The sequence below is a fragment of the Heterodontus francisci genome, chromosome 43 (genome assembly GCF_036365525.1).
Source record: "Heterodontus francisci isolate sHetFra1 chromosome 43, sHetFra1.hap1, whole genome shotgun sequence".
Lineage (NCBI taxonomy): Eukaryota > Metazoa > Chordata > Chondrichthyes > Heterodontiformes > Heterodontidae > Heterodontus > Heterodontus francisci.
The window spans coordinates 23,999,424-24,016,215 of NC_090413.1; positions in this window are offsets into that span (position 1 = coordinate 23,999,424).

Sequence of the window (16,792 nt, forward strand, 5' to 3'; positions counted from 1 at the left end):
TGGGTTGTGGACTAGACCGTCTTTTTTCTTAGCGGCAATATATGTAAACCATTACAATGTATTGGCATTCATTATTGTGATCACTAAGATTTGCAATTAATTTTTATTACCAGCAAAGCCAACCTCATATGCCCATTTCCTTGCTCTGTTCCCTTTCTGGTTTGGCCTTGTTCAAAGGTAGCAACCCTAGCTACAACTAAAATCTGTCTCCCTCCTCCCATCTGGAAAGGAGTTAAAGGTACAGTGTAAAAAGACTGAAACCTGCACTTGGCAAACTGTTCATTATGGTAATTTTCTCCATTTCATTTAAAGAAATGGCAAACAAGACAAATCTGGAAGGCATTATATCAGTCGTGTAAACTTTAGAATAATTTCCAGGCCTGTGTAATTTCAATGGATTGGATAGGATCTGCAATAGAAGACATAAAAATATAGAAATTCAGCTGCACAGCACCCATTTTTCAGCTGCAAGATAGCCTCCTAAACTCCCAATATGGCAAGCAGGAAATACATGCACATTTACATCCGGAAGCATGCTAGCCGCCATATTGGTTAAGGTGGTTGCACTGGCATCAGCAGCTTAAATTGGAAGCATTCAAAGGTGAAAGTAATTTACTTAAATTAGGCTCCTGTGCTTCATTGTCAAATGCCCCAGCATTTCACTCGCCACACATTGAACTCACAGAGCACATAGTGATAACTGGCAGGAATTTTTCCTATACCTACCTGAATGAGGAACTGGGAGGAGCAGGAGTTCTCCCAAATGTACATTAAGACAACATGGGGAGCCCCATCTGACCTGCTACCAATCACATTCCCAACTGACGCTCCCCTCCCCCAGCCAGCGACCACCCCTCCTCCTCATATATCTGAGGTTTACAGCAGCCTGATCTTCAGCAATGCTTCACCTGGCGAGCTGATTCTGACACTCTGCAGCATGCCCACATCATGGAAATAAGATCCAAGGCCCAATATCAGGGATTGTACCCAGTCCTTGAATTAGCCTTTTGAACAAAGCATAAACTTTCCTTAGCCTGTTGCAGATAGAGTTCTTTCTACATTAATAGTTCACACTTTCTACAAGATTAGAAGTTTCATATGGGTTAGTTTAGTTTAAGATTTGTTTATCACTGTTCAGTGGAGATGAGACCAAAATAATTTATTAGTCCAGATAGAAAATAACTAATGGTCTAAATAGTTTAATCCGAAGAAAATAAGGATATTTTTTCAGATACAGTAGAGGGGAGGAATTATCAGTTAAAGTCTTTTCTAAAACTGCTAACATCAGGAAAAATAAAAACCATTAAAATAACATGCTGCTCACTATATAATAGCCATTATGGCATTATCTTTGTCAATCAAATATTTTGTGTTGTATGAGATTTAAAATTCACTTTCTTCTGTAAGAATAAACCTCTCTGGCATTTTGCATTTTTACATTCTGCTATCAATAAAAATTCCCTATTTTCAAAAGTTACAGTGAGGAGGAAAAGAGGGAAATAATCTGCTTTCTTTGCACAAATTATCACTCCAGCCAGTAATAAATTCCACGCCACAGTACTGGGTGAGCTGGATGCCTTATGGAAACTACACCACAACTATGCAATTACTGCCTTCAGAGACCAAAATTTCAGTCCAAAAGCTTTTACAGAATGTAGAATGAAAATGAATGACAGCTATGCCCTCTCTCAAGAAAGTTAGAAGTATTACTATTTATCTGGAAAGTTTCAGTTCCAGTGCTTTTCCCAAACATGGCTTGTTCTTTTTTAAATATAATTTGCAGCAAGTTCAAGCTGATACAGATAAAATAATTTCTACCCAACAACTTAGGACCATCAATAGGTTAACAAAGCAGTGGCGCAGTGGTTAGCACTGCAGCCTCACAGTTCCAGCAACCCAGGTTCAATTCTGGGTACTGCCTGTGTGGAGTTTGCAAGTTCTCCCTCTGACTGTGGGTTTTTGCCGGGTGCTCCGGTTTCCTCCCACAGACTTGCAGGTTGATAGGTAAATTGGCCATTATAAATTACCCCTAGTATAGGTAGGTGGTAGGGGAATTGAGGTGGGGAAAATTATGAATTAATTTACATTTTCTTTTAATCTATCCCAGAGTTTCATATCGACTTTTATTTTCCTTTGATGTTAATAGTTTTATCAGGAGCTATAGGTTTATTATAGGAAGCAAATGTTTCATGCTTGGAGCAGGCAGTGTATTGATACAGTAACACCCTCCTGCCCAAAAATTAATGATACAATGCAGTTCCAAATTAAGACTGCAACAGATATGTTAACTGATAAGACAACAAAGCTTTTAAACTTAAATATTGTTCAAGAAAAGTAATTGAAAAGTTCAAGTGGAACGTTTTAGCGGGTAACAGATCTTTTTTTAAAAGCAAATCTTATGATTTTACCACCAAATCATTGTATTTTTAATATTCACTTGTCTGCATTCACCTGCTATAATTTCCATAACATATTTAACTAATAAATGATTATCTGAATATATTCGTGGTCCCCTCATTTTTTATTTCTTTTTCCAGTTTCTCTTGGAAAAGCTGTGATCTGCGCAAAGGTACAATCCTCTTCTAAATGACTGTTCTTCCTATATGAGCCTGTACATATCAGGACGCTTTGCGATTATCGTAGAGAACCACAAATGAGCCCAATCCTGTCTTCACGGAAGGGGTTCACTGGAGCTGGACAAAGCATTTTTCACCTTGCTACACTGAGGCAATTGTTGTGCCCCTGCTCCATCTTGATCTCATTTCTGTCATTAGGGCTACTTCCACACCAGGGGGCCATGGTGAGACAGCACCCGACAGCATGGGCATGGCTGGAAGGGGCACAGATGCTGTCCTCACAGTGCTAACATACACCTCAGCCCTCTAGCCAGCTAACTCCAGTGATCCAGAAGGGCCAGAAAACCTGCATGCCTAGGCTGCCCATACAGTAGCTGCACTGGCTGCAGCAGATCTATTTCAGGACACTGGCTGGAAGGCAATGACCACCATAGTAAAATACGCTAAGTACCACCAGCTCACATATGAATTTCATTAAGACAGTACCAAGAAGAAGCTCCAGACTTGGTCTAAAAGCACATACATCAGACACTGTCACTAAGGAAAAACATTGCAGAAGCTAACACTAGGAACTCATACACATATTTATTTAATTAAAAACCTGGCAGCACTGAAACTGATGTGTAGTGAGCATTATTTCAAAGGTTTGCCAACATGTCTCTGAGTTGCATGATATGGTAAGTAATTTAGTCATTATACTACTTGTAATCCAGAGGCCTGGACTAATGATCCAGAAACATGAGTTCAAATCTCATCACGACAGCAGGACAATTTAAATTCAATTAATTAAATAAATCAGGAATACAAAATTAGTATAAGTGATGGTGATAATGCAACTGCTGGATTGTCATTAAAAACTCATTTAGTTCACTAATATCCTTTAGGAAAGAAATCTGCCCGCCTTACCCAATCTGGCCTAGGTGTGACTCCAGACCCACAACAATGTGGCTGACTCTGAACCACACCTCTGAACAAGCCCCTCAGTTGTATTCAAGAAGGTGGTTCACCACCATCTTCTCAAAAGCAATTAGGGATAAGCAATAAATGCTGGCCTTACTGGCGACAACCCACATCCCATGAATGAAATAAAAAATAAGTGTAATGCTGAAAAGGATGAGAAAAGGCCTATAGACACATTAAGCCCAACCCATGCTATTTTCTGAGAGAGAAGAAAAACTGCATCCAATTCAGGAAAACTTTTGGTAAAGCTTTCTCTGACTTTCTAAGACAATCAAGCACGTTCCAGGAAACGGCAGTAGCCCACAACTCATCATTATACCACCTGATTAACAATTTAGCCTCTATAATTGGAAACGTTCTCTTTCAGAAACTCATCAAGTTCTCTTTAAAAGGCGTATAATGACTCCACATTTATCACACGTTAGTAGTTTATTCCAGAAGCTGATGATTCTGTGTGAAAAGAATTATCTACAACCATCTAGCCTCTGTACAAGTTTCATAGGCTCAAACTCTAATCCTACTATCCCTATCCATTTCAAATAATCTGCAAACTGTCTTGGACAATCCCTCATTATTTTAAAAATCAATCATATCTTCTCCAAGCTTGCATTTCTCCAAAGTAAAGAAATCCAACAGAAGGCATATTTGTACAATGCATGGGAAGATGGAGGCAGGGCTGTTAATATGGCCAAATTTCCACGTTAAGAGAAGTGTCTTGTATGAGAGCTTGCTGGATGGCCACCCTTAGATATGCCTATGTAGATCAAATCTTTGTCGGATGATGGGCAGACTTAAAATGAAGGCGTAGTGACAGCTGCCAGTAAAGTGAGCACTAATATGCTGCAATTTCTGCTCTGCAACCTCTTTAGGCTCTTCCTGTTCTTTGCATTAGTCCCATTTTATTTACAAGAGGTCCTCAATATAAAAGTCACGAACAACAAGAACAATGGTTTGGAGACACATCTATACATAGGGGGTTGTTGCAGTAAGGAATTATTTTACCACAGGGACTGGTTTGGACATTGTAAAGGGAGCTCTACTCTGTAAGTCACCCGTTGATGTACCCGATGCTCGTCTTCTTACAGGACCTCCATGATAATGACTCTTTGAACAGCAAAGTTTTGCAGTATGCAACACACAACAATCCTTGAAAACCTGGTTGGGTTGTATTGCAGGATAGCTCAGGTTCATTCAGGCACATGAATGATACCCGCTCAACGATTATACTGCCAGAGTCGGCATATTACTATACCATTACTAAGTTGGCATCCTTCAGGTTTTATGATACATGGTTTCAAAGAATAGCCTTGATCATCCAGGAGTCATCTTCAAACTTGTTTTTGCAGGTCAAATATTTGTGAGATGGTGGATTGTTAAAAGGAGGGCACCCAGAAAGCTGTCTGCAAAACAAGCATTGTTGATTGCAGATGAGCCTCGATAGTGGCATTAAGCAAGGAAGCACTACATGACCAAATGTATATAATCTATAACTTCCTAGATTATACTAAAGAAAACTGCACAGTCCTCTCATACCACTGTCAAGATAGCTTGCAAAGCAAGCACAGCACTGGTTACTTGCCTTAAGAATATATGGAAAGCTGATCGACTTATGGTGCATATGTCTCTAGTGACATTCTGAAACAATCTTGAAGCATAAAATTTAAGGGCCATTCCGAATATACCATTCCTGTGAAGGACTTTGGCTACAGATCTGTTTGGAGCATGTGGCATAACTGCATCATAGCTTCTATGATAAAATTGATGGGATTGAAGGCCGAAAAATCCCCAGGGCCTGATGGTATGCATCCCAGAGTACTTAAGGAAGTGGCTGTAGAAATAGTGGATGTCATCTTCTAAGATTCTATAGACTCTGGAACAGTTCCTACAGATTGGAGGGTAGCTAATGTAACCCCACTATTTAAAAAGGGAGGTAGAGAGAAAACAGGGAATTATAGACCAGTCAGCCTGATGTCTGTAGTGGGGAAAATTCTAGAGTCCATTATCAAAGATTTTACAGCAGAGCACTTGGAGAACAGTGGTAGAATCGGGCAGAGTCAGCATGGATTTACAAAAGGGAAATCATGCTTGACAAATCTACAAATCTACTTGACAAATTCTTCAAGGATGTAACGAGTAGAGTTGATGAGGGGGAGCCAGTGGATGTGGTTTATTTGGACTTTCAGAAGGCTTTCGACAAAGTCCCACATAAGAGATTAGCATGTAAAATTAAAGCGTATGGGATTGGGGGCAGTGTATTGCGATGGATAGAAAATTGGTTGGCGGACAGGAAACAAAGAGTAGGAATAAATGGGTCTTTTTCCGAATGGCAGGCAGTGACAAGCGGGGTACCACAGGGATCGGTGCTAGGACCCCAGCTATTCACAGTATACACAAATGATTTAGATGAGGGAACTAAATGTTATATCTCCAAATTTGCAGATGACACAAAACTGGGTGGGAGGGTGAGTGGTGAGGAGGATGCAGAGAGGCTTCAGGGTGATTTGGACAAGTTGAGTGAGTGGGTTAATGCATGGCAGATGCAGTATAATGTGGATAAATGTGAGGTTATCCACTTTGGTAGCAAAAACAGAAAGGCAGATTATTATCTGAATGGCTATAAACCTGGGTGTTCTCGTACACCAGTCACTGAAGGTAAGCAAATAAAAGCAAAATACTGCGGATGCTGGAAATCTGAAATAAAAACAAGAAATGCTGGAATGACTCAGCAGGTCTGGCAGCATCTATGGAAAGAAAAGCAGAGTTAACGTTCGGGTCAGTGACCCTTCTTCGGAACTGAAGAAGGGTCACTGACCCGAAACATTAACTCTGCTTCTCTTTCCACTGAAGGTAAGCATGCAGGTCCAACAGGTGGTAAAAAAGGCAAATGGTATGTTGGCCTTCATAGCGAGAGGATTCGAGTACAGAAGCAGGGATGTCTTGCTGCAATTATACAGGACCTTGGTGAGGCCACACCTGGAATATTGTGTGCAGTTTTGGTCTCCTTATCTGAGGAAGGATGTTCTTGCTATAGAGGGAGTTCAGTGAAGGTTTACCAGACTGATTCCTGGGATGGCGGGACTGACATATTAGGGGAGATTGAGTCGGTTAGGATTATATTTGCTGGAGTTCAGAAGAGTGAGAGGGGAATCTCATGGAAACCTATAAAATTCTAACAGGACTTGACAGGGTAGATGCAGGAAGGATGTTCCCGATGGCGGGGGAGTCCAGAACCAGAGATCATTGTCTAACGATTCGGGGTAAACCTTTCAGGACTGAGATGAGGAGAAATTTCTTCACCCAGAGAGTGGTGAGCCTGTGGAATTCGCTACCACAGAAAGCAGTTGAGGCCAAAACAGTGTATGTTTTCAAAAAGGAGTTAAATATAGCTCTTGGGTCTCAAGGGATCAAAGAGTATGGGGCGAAAGCAGGAACAGGTTACTGAGTTGGATAATCAGCCATGATCATAATGAATGGCGGAGCAGGCTCGAAGGGCCAAATGGCCTACTCCTGCTCCTATTTTCTATGTTTCTATGTTTCTGGCCGAGAAACTGAAAAGGGCATAAATGACTGGAGACCTACCATAATGGATTCTTACCTTTTTGTCACATTTTCTGCTCATTTTGTGCACAGAAATTGGGCATTACCGATCCAAAAACAGACCAATATTAGCTCAATGCAAACACCACGTCCAGACTAAGCATGATATTTATTTCAAAGAACCCGGTTTAAAATTGAAAATACTCAACAAACAAAAGGATAAATAGACCAGGGCAAAACATTTCTCATACCTACATTATTTACCCTTTCCCTGCTTTTTTCCCTTTGCATGACATTTCCAGTGCTGCATTAGCAAAAGCCTTCCATTCAATGTTAAATCATTTCTGTCTCAGGAATTATTCTAATTACCCTCAATCCTGTTCCCAACCAGATAGTCATCCAACTCGTTTTAAAGATGTTAATTAACAAAAAGCTCAAGCTTTTAACAAGGAAAAAGCTCATAAGATGCTACATTCAATCCACTTTCCTATATGCCCTCAGAAATGTGGACAAAAGGTAAACATCTGTGGATGAAAATAGAGGCCTTTGAAATGTGGTTGCTGAGACATTTGCTTAAAATTCCTTACACAGATCACAAGACAAAGGAAGAGGTGCTTGAAATTGCAAGAGCAAAAATAACTCTTAAAAAGTGACATCCAGAAGTGAAAATGCCAGTATTTTGACCATTTGATCAGAGCTGAAAAGCTACAAAGATCTCTTCTAGAGGGCAAAGTGGAGGGCAGCAGAAAGAGGGGCGACATTGGCGTAGTTGGATGACGGATATCACAGTTGCAGATGAGCTGCAGTGGATGTACGAGGATGGTGCAAGATAGTTGAGCGTGACCTACCATGACAGCAGATGTCCTGGTAGGAGTAGCTACAACCAGCAATTAAAAGATCAACTACTTTGTTTAATGTGCATATCCCCTAATAGGTGCTGGTCAGTGCAGGGAAATTCCATCTAATCCTGAATTTTGCTTGAGGCTCATTAATTTTATTCTACAAAATATTTTCTAAAAATACAAATAAAGTTACTTTACTTCTAATCCATTCTTTTCCGCATTTGAAAAACCTATGATTCCTCTCAATCTCCTTTTCCACAAAGAAAATAAGTTCAAATTGTGAGTTGCTTCTTTTACCTTAAAGCTTCAGTTCTCACAAACATCCGCTCATACACCTCTCAACCCTCTCCTATGCGTATATTGTTACGAGGGTTTCCCTTTTTTGTTAAAACTTGAGAATCTATATTTTAAAAGAGAAGCTGAACTTGGTGTTTTTTTTAAAAAGGAAGGTCAACTGAAGGTTCCTGGTTTTGGCTAGTATACATGTACTGGAAAGCATGTGATTTCAAGTAAACACAGTAGAGCTTTTCTAACCTGAAGGGACAGATATTTACAAGGAAGTGACATACCACGATTTATAGCTGTCACAGGATTGCAGATAACTTTTAGTTTCATTTTGAACTCTTAAAAAAGCCAGTTGATATGGCTAAAAACAGGCAGTTGGGGTTTGCTTATTGACCTGCCAGAGAACAGAAGATCCAGCCAGCCCACCTTTCTCTTGAAAAGCCAATCCTGTATCTAGTTGTACTGTTGCCTCCTGTATTTGGAGAAATCCTGAATGTTTGCAGAAACCTTGCATCTTTGAAAGAACTTTCCATCAAATGTGTGAAAATTTAAACCTTTGTTGCTGTACACCTGATGTAAGACCTATGTGAAGCCTTCTGTAGCGGCATCTCTTGAAAGTCTACCCAAACTGATCTTCAACATCACTTGGAAAGAACTGCTTTAGGAACATTCATGGTGGCAGCCACCTATTCGCCTTTGGGACACCTTGCCAAAACAGAGGACTTCCATACCTTCTCTTCAGTCTAAGTTTTTTCTTTATTCCGTCTATTTCTTTGTAACAGCTGTAAATGAAAATCCCTTTTTCTTCCTGGTTAACTGGTTGTGTATGCGTGTGTGTGTGACTCTGTCTTAAATGGGCGACCCCTTATTTTTAAACTGTGTCCTCTAATTCTAGTCTCTCCCACATCCTTTCAGCATCCACCCTGTCAAGTCTCCTCTGAATGAAAAAAATTCTCTTCTCTCCTTTAAATGTTTTCCCCATGTTTTTGAATCTGTCATTGACCTACTCCCTATTTACTGTATCAAAGCCTCTCATCATATTTAACCTCTGTGAGGTCACCTCCTAACCTTCTCTGTTCCAAGGAGAACAGTCCCAACTTTTCCAACCTCACTAATGAACCAATTAGGTTTTTACAGAATAGAATAACAGAATGGTTATGACACAGAAGGAGGCCATTTGGCCTGTTGTATCTATGCCTTTTCTCTGCAAGAGTAACTCAGCTAGTCCCATTCCCCTGACCTTTCCCCGTAGCCCTGCAATTTTTGTTTTTGTTTTTAAATTTCTAAAGCAATATTTTAACTGGGTGACTACCCACAAAATTACTAAACTTACCCACAAAATTACTAAACTTATTGAATTTAATATGACAATTTGGCAAGGATGGGATTACAAACTCAACATCTTTAGATTGTGAATCCACTACCATTGCTACTACATCACTTGCCCCATTTTATAACCATCTAAACCAAATATCTAATGAAATCTCACTTCATTTTATGCTGGTATGACTGCTTGCATTTCAAATTCACCTCATGAAGTTAATTTCTTTTTTAAAAAAAGTGGATTCGAACAGCTTACACATTTAGAACCAGAACTGGGTCGATCTGCACTCTGGCCAGCCTGAAAGCACATTGACTAGCTCTCGCCCTCCTGAGACACACTTTGTGCAGACCTTTTGGAAGCGTGCAGTGGAGGAGAGGTGTTGGAGAAGTTTCCATCTTCATCTCGCCTTCCCTCCATTGTCAAGAGGTGGACAACATGGCTTCCCGCGCGCGGGCCGGCCGTTGGGCTCGTGCTCCCAGTTCAAACCAGTTGCGGGTTCGGTTCCAGTAACGTCAACACCAAACCAAGGAGCAGGCTCAACTTTGTAAGTCTTTATAATTCAGTCAAAAAATAACTCATTTTAACCATATTTACCAAACATACTTCATTATAATTTTAGTCAATTGAAATCAGTCAAGAGTGGAAACCATCCCCTCCCCTTATTTTTTTTAGTCGATTGCAGATATCATACTCCCCAGCATGAGTTTTGCAGTCGTTTCCATCCTTCATGCTGACCACATCTTTTCCAATTCAATGTACTTTTGGGGGTGAGAATAGGTAATATTGGAAATGGGAATTGATGATGCTGGTAGGGTTGTATCAGTGTCAAATTGGGACAACTGGCCTTTTCTAAATAACTTTTTATGCAATCTTTTTGCAATATTAACACAACAAAATTTACTGAAAACTAACAGAAATATATTAGAAGACACCAGATATATACTACAAGGCAAAAGAATTGCCCTAAAGGAATATAGAACAATTGGAGTGGCACTTTTTGTTCAAAGTACTCAATTTTATACATGTTATGGAAACAAAATTGGTGAACAATAGATTTTGTTTTCGAAGTGTAACCTTTTTCAATTCACTGACCCAATGTCATCACTCTAGGCTGTTCCAGTTAATGGTGGGGTTATAACAGCTCCATTGATTGAAGTTGAGACAATGATATTCAGCTACTTTGGGAACTGACCCATAGGCATCCCAGGAGGAAACATGTTGAGACGTCAGTTGCTGCAGTTAGTTAGACATGTCCATGCGTGTTTAGTTTTTAAAATTTTTTGTGCGTGGCAAGTTGCTAAAAGTGTGAGCTGATAACATTGCAGCAAGGGAAACCGGGCATCTGGGACCTGATTGAACAGGGCAACCAGCACGGTATCTCCCTAACCAAAGAGATTGAAGGATTGTGAAATTAACAGCACAAGGACTGAGATGGAAGTATAAATTAGAGTGTGTGAATTCAATGCCAAATCAGGTACAGAAGAGAAATGAAGAGAGGGAAAGGAAGATTGGATTGAGAGAAGGGGCAGAAAGGAAAAGTTAAAAGAAGTTTTAAATTTGAAATTTTTACAATCTCCAACAATTAAAACCTGAACAAATGCAACTCCACACCTGTAACAGCTAATTTTCCCTTCCTGAGAGGTTGACTGGCAGTAATTAACACTTATCACATTGTCAAAAGGGTACTTAGACTGCGCAGGATAAGACTTAATTTTCTGTGGTGAGTTTAACTCCTATCTACCGTGCGAATATAGCAGCTTTACACCATTCAATGCATTTGTAACTCAGACAGCAACTTTTCGATTTTTGAGTTTAACTGCTCATCTGCCCCTTACCTGAAGTCGCTGTACCATTAATGCATAAATAATGGCGAGCGCCATTAGCCTCACTGTTACTTTGACAGGAAAATCTGAGCTGTTGCCACCCTTCAACAGTGCCTTAGAGGTGAGGAAACGCAGCATGGCAGTAGGTGAAGAAAATGGACAAAGAGAGCAACAGAAAAAATAAGATACCTGAGCAAATGGGAGGAAATATCAAAGAAGGGTAACTGAAGAAAGGGGCACAGGAACAGCCCTGAGCAAATCAATAGAAACAGAATGGGGGGAGTCTCTGTTGACCATGTTCTCTCCAAAAGTTCTGAAGAAAGGGAAACCACACCATAACAACTTAACCAGAGTAAGGCATGAGAGAATACATGATCCTTGTGACGGGGCAATTTTCCAGCCTGTCAACCCAAATGAAGCTTGGCCTTCAAGTGGATGCCATAGGACCATAGAAATATTACGCACAGAAAGAGGCCATTCAGCCCATCATGTCTGTGCTGGCTGAAAAAAAAATAGCCGCCCAATCTAATCCCACCTTCCAGCACCTGGTCCGTAGCCTTGCACGTTACAGAACCTCAGGTGCATGTCCAGGTACCTTTTAAATGAGTTGAGGGTTTCTGCCTCCACCACTGTTCCTGGCAGTGAATTCCAGACACCCACCACCCTCTGGGTGAAAAAGTTTTTCCTCATGTCCCCTCTAATCCTCCTACCAATCACCTTAAATCTGCGCCCCCTGGTAATTGACCTCTCCGCTAGGGGAAACAGACCCTCCTGTCCATTCTATTGAGGCACCTCAATTTTGTACACCTCAATTAAGTCACCCCTCAGCCTCCTCTGTTCTCAGGAAAACAACCCTAGCAGATCCAATCTTTCCTCACAGCTGCAACTTTCAAGCCCTGGCAACATTCTTGTAAATCTCCTCTGTACCCTCTCCAGAGCAATTATGTCTTTCCTGTAATGTACCAGAACTGTATGCAATACTCCAGCTGTGGCCGAACCAGCGTTTTATACAGTTCCAGCATTACATCCCTGCTTTTGTATTCTATACCTCGACCAATAAAGGAAATAATTCCATATGCCTTCTTCACCACTCCATCTACCTGTCCTGCTACCTTCAGGGACCTGTGGACATGCACTCCAAGGTCTCTCACTTCTTCTACCCCTCTCAATATTCTCCCATTTATTGTGTATTCCCTCGCTTTGTTTGCCCTCCCCAAATGCATTACCTCACACTTCTCTGGATTGAATTCCATTTGCCACTTCTCCGCCCACTCAACCAAACCATTGATATCATTCTGTAGTCTACAGCTATCCTCCTCACTACTAACTACACAACCAATTTTTGTGTCATCAGCAAATTTCCCAATCATGCCTCCCACATTTAAGTCCAAATTATTAATAAATACCACAAATAGCAAGGGACCCAACACTGAGCCCTGTGGAACGCCACTGGAAACCGCTTTCCATCGACTACTACCCTTTGTTTCCTGTCACTGAGCCAATTTTGGATCCAACCTGCCACATTAACCTGTATCCCATGGGCTTTCATTTTTCTGACCAGTCTGCTATGCGGGACCTTGACAAATGCCATACTAAAATCCATTTTGACCACCTCCACTGCACTACCCTCATCAATCCTCCTTGTCACTTCCTCAAAAAACTCAATAAAGTTAGTAAGACATGACCTTCCCTTAACAAATCCATGCTGACTATCCATGCTTAATCTGTGCCTTTCTAAGTGGCAGTTCATCCTGTCTCCCAGAATTGATTCTAATAATTTACCCGAGGTCAGACTAACTGGCCTATAATTATTTGGCCTATCCCTCACACCCTTTTTAAACAAAGGTTTAACGCTCGTAGACCTCCAATCCTCTGGCACCTCGGCCATATCCAATGAGGATTTGAAGATGATCCTCAGTGCATCCACTAATTCCTCCCTGGCTTCCTTTAATAACCTGTGATGCAATCCATCCGGCCCTGGCGATTTATCCAATTTCAAGATGTCAGACCCTCTAGTACTTCCTCTCTCATTATGCTTATTGTATCTAATATTTCACACTCCTCCTCTTTTAGTACAATGTCTACATCTACCCTCTCCTTTGTGAAGACAGAGACAAAAAACTCAAAAAGAACCCTGCCCACATCTTCTGCATCCACACATATGTTTTCTATACATCTCTCATAGGCCCTATCCTTTCCTTAGTTATCCTCTTACTCTTAATGTACGGATGAAACATCTTTGGGTTTTCCTTGATTTTACCTGCCAATAATTCTTCATGTCCTCTTTTTGTTTTTCTAATTTCCTTTTTTACTTCACCCCTGCACTTTCTATACTTTCTATACTCCTCTTGGCTTTCTAAAGTATTAAGTTTTTGATGATAATCATGAGCTTTCTTTTTCTGCTTTAACTTGCCCTGTATGCTTCTGGATAACTAGGGGGCTCTAGATTTGGCTGTACCACCCTTTATCTTTGTTGGGACATGTCTACACTGTGCCTGTAGAATCTCACTTTGAATGCCTCCCACTGGTTTGACACTGATTTTCCTTCATGTAGCTGTATCCAATCCACTTTTGCCAGATCACCTCTCAGTTTCGTAAAATTTGCTTTCCCCCAATTTAGAACTTTTACTTCTGTTTTATCTTTGTCCTTTTCCATAATTATGTTAAAACTAATTGTATTAAAGTCATGATGCCAAAATGCATGGACAGGTCAATGTACAGAAAAAAGGAAAGTCTTATTAAGTGACACAAGTTTGGGACTCCCACCCTGGGAGTCAACCACAGAGTGATTTGGAATGGACTTGATCACAACTCTATTACTAGCTTTACTTCATTAAAAATCACAGTTCAATACACTTGGACCTTAACATACTTCAGGAATTTTGGATCACTGACAATGCACTGAGCAGTATACCTATAAAGAATCTTAATTTGATCCTCCTGTAGGTGATTAAAGGAGTATTGGAGTATTCCAGTCCTTGTCTAGAATATCTACGTTAAAGTTAGCACTTGATACTGTGCAAAGGGAGCTCACCAGATTTAAATAAAGCCAACGTAACATATAGCTTCAAAATCAGATTACCCTCACAAACAAGAGTGAGCTAAAATGGCATCCAAAGTTAGCATGGCCGGAAACCTTTAAAGCAAAAAAAAATGGCATAGAAATTTGCTGTCTTAAGAGAAAGCTGAATCCAAAATAGGGGCAAAGATCAACTGTTTTTTAATCAAAAGATAGGAGAAGGATTTTAAACCTAAAATGGCAGTAATGACAACACTCCAGTGAAGGAGAATTATCAGAATGATCCCTAATAGCAGAGCAGGTGGACAGGCTCCATGGTAGTATTTGCAGGCAGAATGCCATTTAGTCATCGCGCTAAAGATATGGTTGGGAATAAGCCACCTCTATTGCAACCTACAAATGCTGCAGGGATGCATTAGTTCAGGCCAACAATGATCTCAGTTGGAATTGGGGACCTCCGTTCAACAGGGTATTGTAATGTCTTAAACTAGATACAAGAGCATCTGTCTCTTCCAATAGATCATGGCAAGTGTTGACCAACGAGCCTACAAGCACTGGGAGTGTTTGAAATAGTTAAGATTACAAAACACCAGTCCTCCTCAATAGAAAGGTTGGAAGTCGAGGGCAATCATCTGGTCACAGACAAGCTTAAAATGAAAAGTAAGGAAGTTGACACAGTAGGCAATGTTTTTGTAATATTAATCACAATATTATTTGTATTATACATCTAAATAGAAACAGAACATTCTTATGCAGAACTACATTATCGTTGGTGACACTGTATTTGTGAAAAAGATTAACTGGGTTAATTGTTACCAATTCATTGTCAAAGCATGCTCCATGTACTGTAAACTCTTCTTACACAAATAAAATGTATTGGTTTCACTCACTTTCTTTTAAAAACCTTTTCTTTAGATGGTATAACTTAAATAATAGAAAGCTGAAAACATGGAGTCACATGTCCAGAGTACTTTCTTCTGTATAAAATTCTTAATGGTTGGGATCAATGCCATCATATCTGTAAGTACTTTAAAATATCTATACCAGTGTATTGTAAATATCCCCTTCAGCTGAGAACCAGGCTCTGTAGTGGGTTAATAGATTGTCACTTCATCCTAACACCTAGGGTCAGCCCAGCCATATGACATTAAGATTTCTCTGTCAATCCCACCCATTCTTGCCCACAACATGCTCCATTTATAGCCTAAGGACCGCAGTATTTCAGAGATGCACCAGGTCAGGTTTTCTTGCTGCCAGACAGCACTGGTGACACCACTGACTGGAATGAGTCCTTGTGTCCCAGAGCAATTCTGTTTATCTGTGTGACTTTCAGACCAGTCTGGCTGCTGTTTGAGTAGCTAGCCTAAAGTATGTTTAGATATTTTCCCCATTTTATCTGGCCTGTGGGTGAGGTATACTGCAATGGTCAATGGATGATGTTTTGGGTAGGGAACATGCAGAAGACTCTGCCAGCTACTTTGATAAATTCCCTTGAAAATCTGTGTTCTGACAAAGGGAAGTTTGCACGTGATGTGAAGAAATTAGTTTTTAAAAAAATCTTTCTTTCATTCCTGACTGTATTCTCAACCAGTATTAATATTTCCTACCTCGGTTACCTCCTGAACTCGCAGTGTTAACACTTGGGATTCCTCCTGGGCTTTTCCCAATAACTAATATTAGTGTAGTCGGTCGCTGATTTGAGGGAAAGCCAGAAATGCTCAACGAGGTAGAAAATTTTTATGCAACTTTTTATCTATTACATGGCTAAGGAAAAGATCTTTATGATCAAGTGGTAGATAATTAATGCTTGTTAAAAAGTAACACTTTTTCTTACTATTGTCGTTTGATAGTACAGAACTTGAGTATTGCTGAAAACAGAGACATTTTGTTGAAGCTTTCGTCTTGCACTCATCAGGACAACATGCAAGAATACCAATGTAAGGGAAAGCAAATTTATACTGTATGAGAAGAGAGTGCTGATTGGCTGGCAAGTGGATTCTGATTGGTAGAGGCGTTGTAGACAGAAAAAACATGTGCATACATTGTGCCTGTTTCAGCTAAACAAAATATGTGACAGCCATTTGCTGGTTCATTCATTGGGTTGACCCACTCAAGGACAGGGGAGGGAATCTATGCGTGGAGCCAGAGGAAATGGGCGAGGTATAAAATGAATACTTTGCATCAGTATTCACCCAAGAGAAGGACTTGGTGGATGATCAGTCCAGGGAAGGGAGTGTAAATAGTCTGGGTCATGTCGATATCAAAAAGGAGGAGGTGTTGAGCGATTTGAAAAACATTAAGGTAGATAAGTCGCCAGGGTCTGATGGGATCTACCCCAGAATACTGAGGGAGGCAAGGGAGGAAATTGCTGGGGCCTTGACAGAAATCTTTGTATCCTCATTGGCTACAGGTGAGGTCCCAGAGGA